At 44.9% G+C, this 14,855-nt stretch overlaps 1 protein-coding gene across 2 annotated transcripts in view; it reads right to left on the bottom strand.

Moving 5' to 3' along the window:
• The window catches only part of FAM217A (family with sequence similarity 217 member A), a 36,373-nt gene that overhangs the window by 7,896 nt on the left and 13,622 nt on the right, over positions 1–14,855 (bottom strand). The window lies entirely within an intron of this gene.

Genomic DNA, 14,855 nt, shown 5'->3' with positions numbered 1-14,855 from the left:
GAGGGCTTATTCCTCGTGGGGAGAGGAATAACTCTTGCGCAAGAAACCCTCTGTTCCGACACCTTACTGTAAATTTACGTGCGCAAGAACGCACGTGCAGTGTAGTTGCTTTGCAAGCCTATAGTGTAGATGTAGCCTAAGGAAATAGTCTGGCCTGGCTTTATAACTAGTTTTATCTCCAAGCTCCTTAATTCCAATGATCAGGAAGAGCCTATATTTCTTCAAGTAATTCTTCATGTCCATTCCAAGCAGGTATGTGTACACTGCATGAGCAGTCATTGGAAGATTTTCCCTTAGCAGTACCTGTCAGTTGGCTGTGGAGTCCCCTATAGTGGCACCATTATGGTGCTGTATATATCACATGGCCCACCCCCCTGCTCAGTTCCTTCTTACCATCTCAATCCCAAGGCTTCAAGCCCTGCACTTCTTGTCAGAAGCCTATGTCCACAGGTGATCTGCCTGAATCTTGCCTTAAGTGCCTGGACAAGAGGCACTAAACAGATGAGTGCAATATTTGTAAGGGCTTTTGCCCCAGAACTAAAAAAAGACTTGAGGCTAAGGCTTCTTCTGTTGGAATCAGTTGATGTAACTGGCATTGGCACTGAAACCAGCGCCCTTGGTGCACAGTGTGCCACCTGTGGTGCAGGATAGCATGTTGGAACTGAAAGTTTTATTCATTTTATATTTGTATTTTAGGCTTAGTAATGTAGTTTAATATTACAATAAGCCCTTTTAGTTAAATGTCTATTTCTTTGTCCTAAAGTTTACTTAGGTCTGTTTACTAAACTCACTAAAAAGATAGTTTTGGTCTGTGTTGTTGAGACTAAAGGGATGTTGAAGGCTGAGGCCTTAATTGCTTGATTTACAATGCCTCTTTGCTTTGCCAATGCAGATGTTGATGTTGTACAGCATAACCTTGAGAGCCCTTGTAACATTGCTTATGTGTGTGAAAAGGGTATGACTGTGTCGAGATAAGGTGCAAAAGTTATTGCTCAGAACCAGATGGCCGAAGGAGGAGGTTGAGTGTGGGCGAAGACCAGACTACCCGGCGTCAAAGATGCATACTCATAAGCAGTGATTAGACTATTGGCAGATTGACGAGCCTTGAAGCGAAGCTGGCACCCCCAAAAGACGATTGATTACAGGATGAGCCTTCAAGAGATGTTTGGGAACGATTGACATCAACAAGATAACATTCTGGTCATAGGCTGACAGAGCGGAATCCATTGATTTCAACAGAGAAGAGGATTATAAAAACAGGGTGCTTTGCTATGGAACTTTGGGTTCGTCTTGCCACCAACTCTAAAGGAGCATCAGATCAATCGACCAACAAAGGCCCTGCTCCCCCTATGTGTTCGATCTAGCTGGCCACTAGATTGATACAGACTCTGGACTGGTAACTGACATCATCTGGCGGGATGTGTATGCATGGTGTTTGTGTCTGTGAGTGATTGAAAAGCTTATGCAACTGTTGTATTCTCAATAAATGCTGTGTAATGCCTTTTCTCCTATAAAAGATTTCGTGTGCTTTGTTTAAGCACAACAAGCATGGTGCTGAAACACCCACTAAGACCTCTTGGCACCAACATTCTCCCAGTGCAAGGGCTCCACACGCTTCACAGCACTGATCTCATTTGCTGTTACCACATAAGAAGAGGCCAAGCAAGAAAGGTCACCTATCAAGGCTGATAAGGCCAAAAGAGTGTGTCCTGGAGTGGGACACACTGCAGAGCCTAGTGACATGCCTGCACCACACCTGTCACAACTGTGACCTTGGACTCCCCATCAAGGGGTATTCAAACCAGAAATTTGGATTTGCCATCTACCCCAGAGATGTTTGAAGTGGATTGGGATCTTATAGAGATGACGGTCCAGGGCTCCCCATCTCCAAGAGTGGCCACCAGACAAGTTTAAGTTAGCACTTTGATGCCAACATGGGACAAGCATGCCATGCTTTGGCAACAATCTGCTTCACCCCAACATCGCTCTCCTTGAGACTGCCGCTACCAGGACCAATCGTCTCGGCACCACTCTCCTGCTCCATCAGGGTTAGCTCCTCTTTAGTCATTGAGGTTGGTTTTAGATTTGTCCTCAAACTCAGACCATGGCTCTTATGCCTCTAAGAGATGTTGCCATTCAGTGCGATCTCAACGGTCCAATTGCACTGGCCTTCAGCAATGCCTTGGCTGTAATGGCAGGCACCATCACAGGGGCCCTTTTTGGAAGCCATGGGCATACTAACAAGCTCAAGGCCCCAAGTCCTGGCCAGCGTTGGTAGTGTCCAATGCGAGGAGGGTCCTCCATCATCCTCCTTGGCCAGGGCACGTCTGTTCTTCCAGGGCGTGAAGCCTGCAGTGCATCCTGGCATCAAAACCAGTGTGCAGCCCAGCACTGAGTATGGTGGTCAAGCTGGCACCGAGTTGGACATTCAGCAGAGCACTGTTGCGAGTCAGCACCAAGCATGGTATGTCCCCTCAGTGCCAGATAAGTACCATGACATGTACAGTACCATGACATGACAGTACCAGGCATGGTGTTGGGAACATGGCAACCTGCACCATACAGCATCCAAGCATGCACCGGGGTTGGCACGCAATCCACTTCAACTATGGAGACGTGATCAGTATCTGTCTCTGCATTGTACCCGGTGTGCAGCAGATACTGTGTCAAGTACCTACTCAAGTGACATGGCACTTTCACAGGAGCTTGACTCAAGAGGACTCTGCACCATTGGGTCCATCGTCCTCGTAGTCGCCCAAGGAGACAGTAGTCACATCATTTACTTCATTGCCCCCATGAGCAACTGTGCCCACCAGGACCTCCTTCGGAGGGTGGCTAATAATTTAAGGCCTCCAAGTGGAGGAGGCTGTAGAAGAGCTTGACTCCATGGTGAATATATTGGTTCCTGAAGGCCTCTCTGGTGGCTTTGATATTTATTAAGACAGTGTCTGATACCACAAAGTCTTGTGGTAGACCCCTGCTTCAATTCCCCCACTGCAAGGGTTAGGGTTAGGGAAAGGCATGGAAAGGAAATATTTAATGCCCTCGAAGGAGTATGAACATTTTTATACACACCATCGGGAATGCTAGTGGTAGACCCCTAAATCTAAAGATGTCAAGAAATTAGACCTTTTTGGCAGAAAATTTACTCATCAGGTGATCTCCAGCTGAGGATTTCTAATCAGCAGGAGGTTCTTAGCCAGTATAATTTTAATTCATGGTCTACCCTGGAAAAATTAAAAGAGCTCCTTCTAGGGGATTCTAGATCAGAGATTTCAGCAACCATAGAGGAGGGAGAAATTATATCACAGACCTCTGTCCAGGCAACACTGGATGCAGCAGAACTAGCAGCATGCACAATGCCAACGAGAGTTGTGATGCACAGGAACTCTTGGCTCCAGCTCTCCGGACTTCCTCGTGAAATCCAGCAAACTATTTAAGACCTGCCCTTTGATGGCTTTGGACGCTGCTGAACAAACACATTCCATGATTCATATCCTCAAAGACACCTGCATGACAGAGTCCTTGGGCCCCCATACCCCTGCATTACAAAGGAAACCTTTTAAACATCAACCACAACCAGGTATTACCCTGCCTACTCATCCTCTCAGAGGCACGACCAGGGTAGGAGGAATAGTTGTAGGAAGTGATGCAGACCATATAATTCCTCAAAATAATCATGGCCAGGGCTTGTCCAGGCAGTCCCCTAATCCAAAGCAAACCTTTTGAAGCTGTAATCAAGGACTATGTACCAGTTTCATGTCTGGATCCTATTTCCATGTTTGGCAACCAATTATTCCACTTCCTTCATGCTTGGGCCCATATCACCTCAAACCGATGAGTCTTAAGCATGGTGGAATTGGGATAAGCCCTCCAGTTTTCTTTCTTCCCTCCACCCCATCCATCTTTCCCGTCCCTCTTCAGGGACTCCTCTCTCAAATAACTCCCAGTCCAGGAGGTGCTTTCGTTCCTATAATTGGAAAAGGTGAGTCCAGGGGCACAGAGTTCTATTGCCATTATTTTCTGATCACCAAGGCAAAGGGAGGCCTCCAGCCTATTTTAGACCTTTGCAACTTAAACCGATATATGAAGAAGCTGAAGTTCAGGGTGGTATTCCTAGCCACTATCCTACGTTCTCTGGATCAGGTGACTGGTATGACACCTATTTCCATATTACCATAATCCCATCTCAGAAGCATTTTCTAGGTTTTGTAGTAGTGCAGGCACATTACCAATTTGCAGTCCTCCCCTTTGTCCTGTCAACAGCCCCACAGCCGTTCACAAAATGCATGGCAGTCATCACAGCATATCTACAACGGAGCAATGTCCAAGTGTACCCCTACTTGGACAAGTGGCTCATCAAGAGTAACTCACGAGCCCAAGCAGAGGACAATATCCACCTAGCTCAGTCAACCATTCACTGGTTAGGCCTCATCTTGAATGTGACAAAATCAACTCTAACTCCTTGTCAAAAGATAATTACTAGGAGCTCTCTTTGGTCATGTCTACACTAATGAGTTATTTCGAAATAACTCCCATTATTTTGAAATAAGGTGAGTGTCCACACAGCAAGCATGTTATTTTGAAATTATTTTGAAATAATGGGCTTATTTCAAAATAATCAGGCATTATTTCTCATAGAATGCAGATTTCAAAACTGCTATTTTGAAATAGTGGTAGTGCGGACACACAGTTGCTGTTATTTCAAAATAACTACTCCCCAGAGTCAAAGTAATTACTCCCTGGGGCTCTAAGTCGTGATAGCTCGTCCACATGAAGGGAGCCCACCTCAGAGTACTTTGGAGGCTTCCCTGTAGCGTGTATGTGCTATTTTGAAATAGTTATTTTGGGAGTTATTTTGAAATAACCTGGTACTGTACAAAATGCAGGACAATGTAGCACTTTAAAGACTAACAAGATGGTTTATTAGATGATGAGCTTTCGTGGGCCAGACCCACTTCCTCAGATCAAATAGTGGAAGAAAGTAGTCACAACCATATATACCAAAGGATACAATTAAAAAAATGAACAAATATGAAAAGGACAAATCACATTGCAGAACAGAAGGGGGATGCGGGGGGGTGGGGAGGGGGAGGAAGGAAGGTAAGTGTCTGTGAATTGCTGATATTAAAGGTAGGGAGAGTGGGATGTTTGTGAGTTAATGGTATTACAGGTGATAATTGGGGAAACTGTCTTGGTAATGGGTGAGAAAGTTCAAAGTCTTGTTAAGTCCTTGTTGGCAAGTGTCACATTTTAACATGAATGACAGTTCAGAGGATTCCCTTTCAAGTGTAGATGTAAAAGGTCTTTGTAGCAGAATGCAGGTGGCTAAGTCATTTAGAGAGTGTCCTTTCTGGTTAAAGTGGCAAGAAACTGTTTTCTCTTTGTGATCTTGTCTGATATCTGTTTTGTGGGCATTAATCCTTTGGCGAAGTGTCTGAGATGTTTGTCCAATGTACATAGCAGACGGACACTTTCAGCACATGATAGCATAGATTATATTTCTGGATGCGCAGGAATATGTGTTCTTGATCTTATAACTCACTTGGTTAGGTCCAATAATGGTATCAGCAGAATGAATATGTGGACAAAGCTGGCAACGGGGTTTGTTGCAAGGGAAGGTACCAGGGTTGGTATTAGTGTGGTATGTCCTGTGGTGGTGGTTAAGAATCATCTTGAGGTTAGGTGGTTGTCTATAGGAGACTATGGGTCTGTCTCCCAGAGCCTCTTTGAGTATGGTATCCTGTTCCAATATAGGCTGTAGTTTATTGATAATGTGTTGGACAGGTTTAAGTTGGGGGTTGTAGGTGATGACAAGTGGTGTTCTATTGTTGGTTTTCTTGGGTCTGTCTTGAAGTAGATGGTTTCTAGGTATTCGTCTGGCTCTTTCAATTTGCTTTTTTATTTCTCTGGGTGGGTAGTTGAGATTTATAAATGCTTGGTAGAGATCCTGAAGCTTCTGGTCTCTGTCAGTGGGGTTAGAGCAGATGCGGTTGTATCGAAGGGCTTGGCTATAGACGATGGATCGTGTGGTGTGTTCTGGATGGGAGCTGGATGCATGTAGGTAACTGTATGAGTCGGTGGGTTTTCTGTAGAGAGTGGTATCTAATTTTCCATTGTTGATTTGTACGGTGGTGTCCAGGAAGTGGATCTCTCGTGTAGAATGGTCCAGGCTGAGGTTGATGGTGGGGTGTTGGTACTGTACACACAGCCTCAGACTCCATGCAGGCTTCTCTTCCTCAAACTTGCTTCCTCGCAATAAGGGCATTCATATAGAGCATGCTGGCCTTTCCAACCACCATATCCAGAAACTTTTATGCTTTTAGGCCACATGCTATTTGCACTTATGTTGTCCAACATACCAGACTCCACCTCCAGCTTCTGCAAGCATGGCTGGCCCAAGTGTACAAACTGAATTAGGTCTAGACTTGGTAGTCACTGTGCCTCCTTAAATTCTCACCTCACTTCAGTGGTGGTTGGACCTATAAAATATCTGTGCCAAGATCCCCTTTTCCATACCACAACTGACATTGGTCCTAGACACACATGCATCAACAATGGGTTGGGGTGCCCTCTTAGGTGACCTCCGAATGCAAGGCCTCTGGCAGAATTCTGTTGCCTATCAGCCTCAAAGAGCCCTGGGCTATTCGACTGATCTACATGACATTCTGTCCTCACCTCCAGAGCAATCGTGTTTCAGTCTGAACAGACAACACCACAGCAATGTTTTACATAAACAAGCAGCGAGGTGCCCACTCTTCCCCAGTGTGTGAAGAGACCATCAAACGGTGGGACTTTTGCAGTGCTCACGACCATACATCTGAAGGCCTCATATATACTGGGTGTCCAGAGTGAGTTGGCTGACTACCTCAGCTGCTTGTTCCATTGTCATGAGTGGTCCTTTTGCCCCAATGTAGCCCAATTAATTTTCCAGAGACGGGGGTTTCCCCAAGTTGACCTGTTTGTATCTCACCAGAACAGGAAATGCCAAAGGTTTTGTTCCTTCCTGGGCCATAGTCTGGGGTAACTGTCAAGTGCTTTACTTATACCATGGAAGGTCTTTTTTGCCTTTCCACCTCTACCCCTCATCCACAAGGTCCTGTTAAAAATCTGCCAGGACAGGGCATCAGGAATTATGGCCCAGACAGCATCGGTTTTCCACTCTATTGCACCTATCAGTGGACACACCTCTCCCGTGGCCAGATTTGCTAACTCAGAACCATGGGTGCCTGCAGCATCCCAACTTTGACTCACTCCTTCTCACAGCATAGATGGTCCATGGTTAAACCCATGTGAGCCTACATATTCATCTCAAGTGAAGGAGATTCTCCGGGGCAACAGAAAGCCGCCTATGCATGCTACCTACATTGTGAAATGGAAAAGGTTTTCTATCTGGTCACTCCAAAAGGGCATACATCCAACAGAGGCATCTATTGTCCTACACAATCTCAATTTAAAAAAGCAAGGGCTCCCAGTGGCCTTGGTAAGTGTGCACTTGGCAGCCATTTTAGCCTTTCATCCTTGCTCAGCTGGCCATATGGTGTTTATGGACCCAGTGGTCTCCAGATTCCTCAAGAGTTTGGATATGTGAGGTAGCTAGTCCTTCAATGAGGCCTTAATCTACACCAGGGGTAGGCAATTTTTTATGGGGGGCCGTGCAGATTTTGGCAAGTGGTCAAGGGCCACACTTCTATGGAGGCGGTGCGGGGACTGGGACTGAGGTTGGGTGCAGAAGGGAGCTTGGGGTAGGTGACTGGGGTGTAGGAGGAGCTGTGGGGTCTGAGAAGGAATTTGGGTGAAGGAGGAGGCTGTGATCTGGTGCAGAGGCTTTGGATGCAAGGTCCAGGAGGGAGTATGGGTTCAGGAGAGGATTGTCATGGAGGTGGAATTCTAGGAGGGGGTGCAGGGTCTGGGAGGGAGTTGTGACCTGGGAGAAGAGGGGTAAAAGGGTACAGAGAGTTTGGGTGGTGGCCTAGGGCAGGTAGTTGGGGTGGCAGGGAAGAGAGGCAGGCTCTAGCTGGGAGGCGCTTACCTAGGCTGCTCCCAGTCAGCAGCCCTGTAGGAACCTGAGGCAGGCTGTCTGCTTCAGTCCTAGGCTAGCTGGCTGGTTGCACCACATAGTTCTGATCTGGGCATGAGGGAGGGAAAGAGGCTTCACATGCTGCCCTTGCCCCCCAGCAAAATTTCTCAGCTCCTATTGGCTGGAAGCTGGCCATTAGGAGCTGAGAGATTTTGCTGGGGGCAGGGCAGTGCGTGACTCCTCCCTTCTTCCTCCGTAGTGTCCAGAGTAGAGAGCAGTGAGCCTTTAAGGTGGCTGCAGCTGCTATGTGCCTAAGGGTCCCAGTGAGGTGACCACTGGCCGAATCCAATGGCTTGGTGGGCCAGATTTAGCCCACTGGCCACTTATTGCCCACCCCATTCTAAACTAATGGCACCGCCTTTCAAGCTTCTAACTACACATTCCCTTCTACAGCTATCATGGAAAGTGGCTTTCTTAATAGTGATTACATCAGCTAGGAGAGTTTTTGAATTTAAGGCATTGATATTGGAACCTCTTTACACAGTTTTTTAATAAGGACAAGGTCCAGCTTAGACCCCACCCAGCCTTTTTACCCAAGGTAATTTCTGACTTCCATGACAACCAGGACATTTTTCTGCCAGTTTTTTTTTACTCAAAGCCACATAGTTCTAGAACAGAGCAGGTGCTACGCTCCCTTGATGTTCACGGAGCTCTAGCCTTTTATTTAGATTGCACTAAGCCATTTAAGGAAGTCCACTCAGCTTTTTGTATCCATTGTGGAAAGAATGAGAGGTCTTCCAATTACTTCTCAGAGAATCTCTTCCTGGATCACGGCCAGTATTAAGATGTTATGACCTGGCCAAGATCATGACTCCTTTGCTGACTGCTCACTGTACACATGTGCAAGCATCCTCCACTGCATTCTTTGCACGTGTACCTATCCAGGACATTTGCAGGGCAGCCACTTGCTCCTCTGTCCATATGTTTATTTCCTACTATGCAGTTCACCCACAGGCTAGGAACAATGCTGGATTTGGAAGGGCAGTGCTGCAGGTGGCAACTCAGTAATCTTTGACCCCTCCACCAGAGAACAGCTTGGGAGTCACCTGCTTGGAACGGACATGAGCAATCACTCAAAGAAAAAACAGTTACCTACCTTTCGTAACTGTTGTTCTTTGAAACGTGTTGCTTGTGTCCATTCCAATTCTCACCCACCTCCCTTCTGTTCTTTGCCGGCAAGAAGGAATTGAACAGGGATAGAGTGGGCTATATAGAGCAGCACAACAGTGCCACATCAAGGGGCTCCAAAGCTGACTGATGGGTAATGCTAGAGGAAAATCTTCCAACCGGTGTGCACATGACACACGCACACCTGCTTAGAATGGATGTGAATAACACATTTCAAAATACATTTACAAAAAGGTAGGTAACCGGTTATTTGGGGACAAGCTACAAAATACCTATGAGGAAAACTTGGTAGGTTAAGAACGAAGGCACATAACAGCGAGGGTAAATATAATGGTATTCAGTTGGGGAGAATACCATTCAGTTGGGGAGCAGCAAGAGATTTTAAGGCAAATTTTAAACTGACCTGCACCCAATGCAATTCAAAGAAGTTGGACAAGAGTGTAAATTGTCTCAATTTGGCTAATGGGCTGCACTGGAAATATTACTTCCCCTTACAATGCACTATGTAACCCAGTGTGCCTCAGATTCTGTTACATGAACCACAGTTTGTCTGTGAAGCAGCTGGTATATTTCACTAGACAATTAAATGCCTCCCTTATTACATATTTTAGGGAAGCAATTGCACTAGCTTCTCACACCTGGAATTTTTTGCAAAGGAAAGAGGTGTATCAGTGAAATTCTCTATTAAGATGTGATCTCTGAGAAGACCTGACCATACTTATTATTAGGTGCCCTCTATTAGCTGGCAGTATACAGAAGAGCACAGCCCAGGGGGCAACATCCCTCTCTGTCTCCTTGATCTAATGCTTTCTTAGGATCCCAGAGGGGAGAGAGGGAAGGGATTCTCAAAAGGAAGTGGAGGAATAAGGAGAAGGAAATAATTGGCAAAGGCATTTTTTGCAGATAAAGATGCAAATGAAAAAGAGAGAGCAGGCACACACAATAGCAACAGAGCTTTCAGTTTTTTATACATACCAGCATTCCTTCTTTCCTGATTGTGGGTGGATTAGTGTGAATTAAATTTCACACTAACTTGTTCAAGGCCATGCAGCTCTATTAGGTTTTTACTAAATGAAGATAATTGCTAGTAAAATATTTTCTACCTAATTGTGCAAGTACAGCAAATATTTTAACAGCAATTACAGTACTTGTTTGGGGACCTGAGTTCAGCAAAAATATTACTAGAAAATAATTAAAAACATATTCTTTTAGCTCTCATTAGTACTGCACAATAGAAAAATTAAGATCAGCCAGCAATTCAGTGGACAGTTTATTTAGTATGTACTACACTATGATGATAAAGCAAGGATGGTTAATTATAGAGATGCTAGTAATTGAATAGTTGAATAACTACAGGAATTCTTATGTTACTTGACTATTCTATAGACCCCGGAGGCGGGGCCAGCAGCCAGTGCACTCTGGTCCAACTCTCAAGGAACTCCCTGCCATTCCTCGCTGCTGCCTCTATACAGGCAGGGTGCGAGGGAAGCTAGTTTAAAAACCATCTCCCCATGCAGACTGGCTTCTATGTTAGGAGAAATGTAAAAGACTGGGACTTTTCATCTTAAGAAAGAGACAACTAATGGTGGATATAATAGAGGTCTATAAAACCATGAACAGTGTGGAGAAAGTCAATAAAATATTATTGATTCCTCAACATAACACAAGAATCCAGTGTCACCCAATGAAATTAGTAAGGAGCAAGTTTAAAACTAAGACACATAAGGAAGTACTTCTTCACACACTGCAGTCAATCTTCAGAACTTTTGGGGGGATATTGTGAAGGCCAAAACTACAATGGTGTTAAAAAATAATTAGATAAATTCAAGAATTAGATAAGTCCATCAGCAAATATAGTCAGGAATGCAACTCCATACTCTAGATGTCCATAGCCCCTGCCTGCCAGAAGCTGAGAGTCAATAACGGGAGGAATCACTTGATGATTGCTTGTTCTATTCATTCCCTATTAAACACCCGGCATTGGCCGATGACAGGATCTTGGGCTAGAGGGATCACTGGTCTGATCTAGTAGGGCCACTCTTATGTTCTGAGTGGGCAGGTGAATGGAAACTTAAGCTATAAATCAGGATTTAACAAGCAGTATAATGGAATAAAGGATATCTGTGCTACCTAAAACAAGCAGGAACAAGCTGGTGCTAGGAACAATAGACAAGATAAATTTGGAATGTAAAGATCAGGTTATATATGACAATCATATATACAGGGCATGCTGTATAGGGATTGACTCCTGAAAAGAAACAAAATAATCATTAAATGTAAGATGCAATATATAGTTAAGAATGCATGTGTTGTTAGTGTTAGTAAAATGTGTATCAGGTAAAGTTTTGCTGTGTAACTTTGTGTGGTACATCCGATACCTGCCTGTGTAAGCTGAGTCTCACCAACTCAGTGGAGTTTTGCTGTATGACAAATAGTGGAATTTGATTAACAAGACAGGAGTCTAAGTTCTTGAGGAATCAGGTGTAAGAGGTCTCAGGAGCACCACAACAAACTTAAGCTAAGAAACAGGGAAAACTAGGGAACCAGAGTTCTTAAAAGCCAAAAGAAAAATGAGCCATACTGATTTTGGGTGTAAAAAGCTAAGAATACCTCTGAAGCCAATGCAAATTGTACAGATTTAAAGCATTGTTGAATTTGGTCCAAGTAAATTAAAAGGTATAATAAGAGGTTACTCACTCTGTGCAGTAACCGTAATTCTTTTAGTACTCCACCTCAGGTGCATGCAGAGATTTCAGTACCTGTTCAGCCCTTGCAAGTACTCTCCACCTCATGCTGAGTACTGTGGCTACATAAAGCTGTGTAGGCAAACCACTCTCAGTTCTTTCTCCTGCAAAGCTATATAGCAGAGAACTCTGAAGGAGAGTGGAAGGAGGGCATGTAATGGAACACCCACAGGCAGACACATCTCAAAGAATTACAGTGACTGCAAAACCTGTCCTCCAAGTAGTATCCCTAGAGATGGCTCCCCTTCACATGAGTACCAAGCAGTATCCTCTTAGGAAGGTGAAGACTGGGGCTGTTAAATTGCATTTAATCAGCTAATCAAGTAGTTGATGGAATTTCAATCGACTATTTGATTAGTCAATCAGGGGGAAAAACTGCAGAGGGATCGGGCACAAGCTGGGAATCAGCTGTCTCAGCTGATGCCCGGTCCCAAACACTGTGCCACTGCTTATCAGGTAGTCGACTAGTCGCTACATCCCTACTTCAGAACTGAGTCCAAAATTGAAGACGGCACAGTAGAGCCAAACAGCGTCAGAAGCTGAGACATGATATTCAGAAAAGGTGTGTATGTCTCTACATAGTTCAACAAATACTGTCAGGGATGCAACAGTGCACAAAGGCACTCATCAGGCACTGCCATCCTCACCCAGCAGCAGAAGCAGCTCAGTCCCACCCACTCTGCTCCCTCCCCACACTTGGCTACCGGGGAGAGGGGCCAAGCGAGCCAGAAACATGCTGGGTGGGAAGCAGCATAAGAGAGACCAAGTTCCCCTGCAAAAGCAGCTTGGTGCTCACAGAAATTTGGAGGGCATATGTGACCCCGTGTTCCCCATACATTGCTTCTGAGTTAAGGGACTTCTTCACAACAGTAGAAACCCAGAGTAGACTGTTCAAGTTGCATTTGCTTGGCCAATAACCATTTCTGTGCCACATGTGGAGGCAGCACACCTGCAACCAGCTACCACATGCCCCAACAACTGCAGACAGTTTATGACTTATGTATGGAGGCCCATCTGGATTGTAGCGACTAAATTTGGTAGACTTGTAAACCTGTGCATTGGTAATTAGGTGTAGGCAGCTACTGCATCAAAGCAGGTTCCTATTAGGGATATAAAGCCCCATTTAATTAGTTAACTGATTAAATGTTAGCAAAATACTCTGAGGGCAGAAGAGACACCAAATGGAAGTGCTCTGTATTGAGAGTGGTTTTTACTTAGTGTACAACATAAAAAACTTCTGTGGGAAAGGTGAATTGCTATATGCACCTTATAGGTTGAATACGAAGAACCAGTCCCTTAAGCCCAATGAGGGTATTGCTGCAAATGCTACCAACAAGAACTTCTGTATCTTCACAATCCTGTGGAGGAGCCTTGGACTTAGAATGTGTTGCCGCCAAAAAAGGCTATAGTGATATTTATTTTATTTTATTAAATATTTTTACCCCGCCTCTGTATTTAAAATATTTGAGGTGGCTTACAAAATTTTTAAACACAATACAAATATATATAAAAATTTAAAGTACAAGACCCCAGAGGGACATAAAACTTACTAAAACATATTGAGAAGAGGAACGTACACATACAGACTCAAACATTAATAAAAGCACGAGTAAAAAGGGTGGCTTTAGCCTGACGCCGAAACAATACAAGCGTTGGCGCCATGCAAATATCCCAAGTAAGAGAATTCCACAGCCTGGGAGCAAAAGCTGAGAAGGCCCTGTTCTGCATAGATGTTAATCTTATCTCCACAAGTGGGGGAACAGGAAGCAAAGCCTCCCTAGCTGACCTCAATCCCCAGTCAGGTTCATATGGGAAAAGATGGTCCTTCAGATACCCTGGACCCAACCCGTTTAGGGATTTATAGGTCATAACTAAAACCTTAAATTGAGCCTGGAAACATACTAGAAGGCAGTGCAGCTGACGAAGCACTGACATAATGTGCTCCGTATAACGAGTATTAGTTAAGACTTGAGCAGCCGCATTCTGGACCAGTTGAAGTTTCCGAAGGCTCTTTAGAGGCAACCCCACATCAAGCACATTACAGTAATCCAGTCTGGATGTAACAAGAGCATGGATCACTGTGGCCAAGTCATGCTTGTTCAGGAAGGGTCACAGCTGGTGGATCAGACGAAGCTGCCCAAAAGCACTCCTGGCCACTGAAGAAATCTGGTTCTCAAATGTTAAAAAAGGGTCCAGGAGGACTCCCAAGCTGCATACCTGTTCTTTCAGGGGGAGAGTAACCCCGTCTGGAACAGGTACCACACCACATTCCCGAAAAGATGGCCTCCTGATCCGCAGGACCTCAGTCTTATCTGGATTCAACTTCAGCTTGTTTGACTTCATCCAAACCATCACTTCCTCTAGACACCGGTTTAGATTAGTCACCGCCATATCTGGTTCTGATGTCACAGGGAAATAGAGTTGGGTGTCATCTGCATATTGATGGCACCATCCTACCAAAACTCCTTATAACCACTCTAGATGCTTCATGTAGATATTAAACAGCATAGGGGACAAGATGGAACCTTGCGGGACCCCCACAGCACAATCGCCATGGGGTCGAATAGCAGCCCTCTAGCTCCACCTTCTGAAAATGTCCCGACAGGTAGGATCAGAATCACTGCAAAACAGTGCTTCCAAAACCCAACTCTGTCAGGCGTTCCAGAAGGATGCCATGGTTGATGGTATCAAAAGCCTCTGAGAGGTCCAAGAGAATCAACAGGGATGCACTCCCCATCTCCCGGCATAAGTTGTCTATCAGAGTGACCAAGGCGGTTTCAGTTTCAAAACCCAGCCTAAAGCCAGCCTGAAATGGATCTAAATAATCTGTTTCTTCCAAGAAAGCTTGGAGTTGCAATGCCACTACCTGCTCGAGTACCTTGCCCAAGAAGAGAATATTAGCA

Source organism: Pelodiscus sinensis, chromosome 2 (assembly GCF_052426305.1).
Source record: "Pelodiscus sinensis isolate ZL-2025 chromosome 2, ASM5242630v1, whole genome shotgun sequence".
Taxonomy (NCBI): domain Eukaryota; kingdom Metazoa; phylum Chordata; order Testudines; family Trionychidae; genus Pelodiscus; species Pelodiscus sinensis.
The sequence above is the reverse complement of the archived record's forward strand: the minus strand, read 5'-3'. Positions and strand labels throughout refer to the sequence as shown.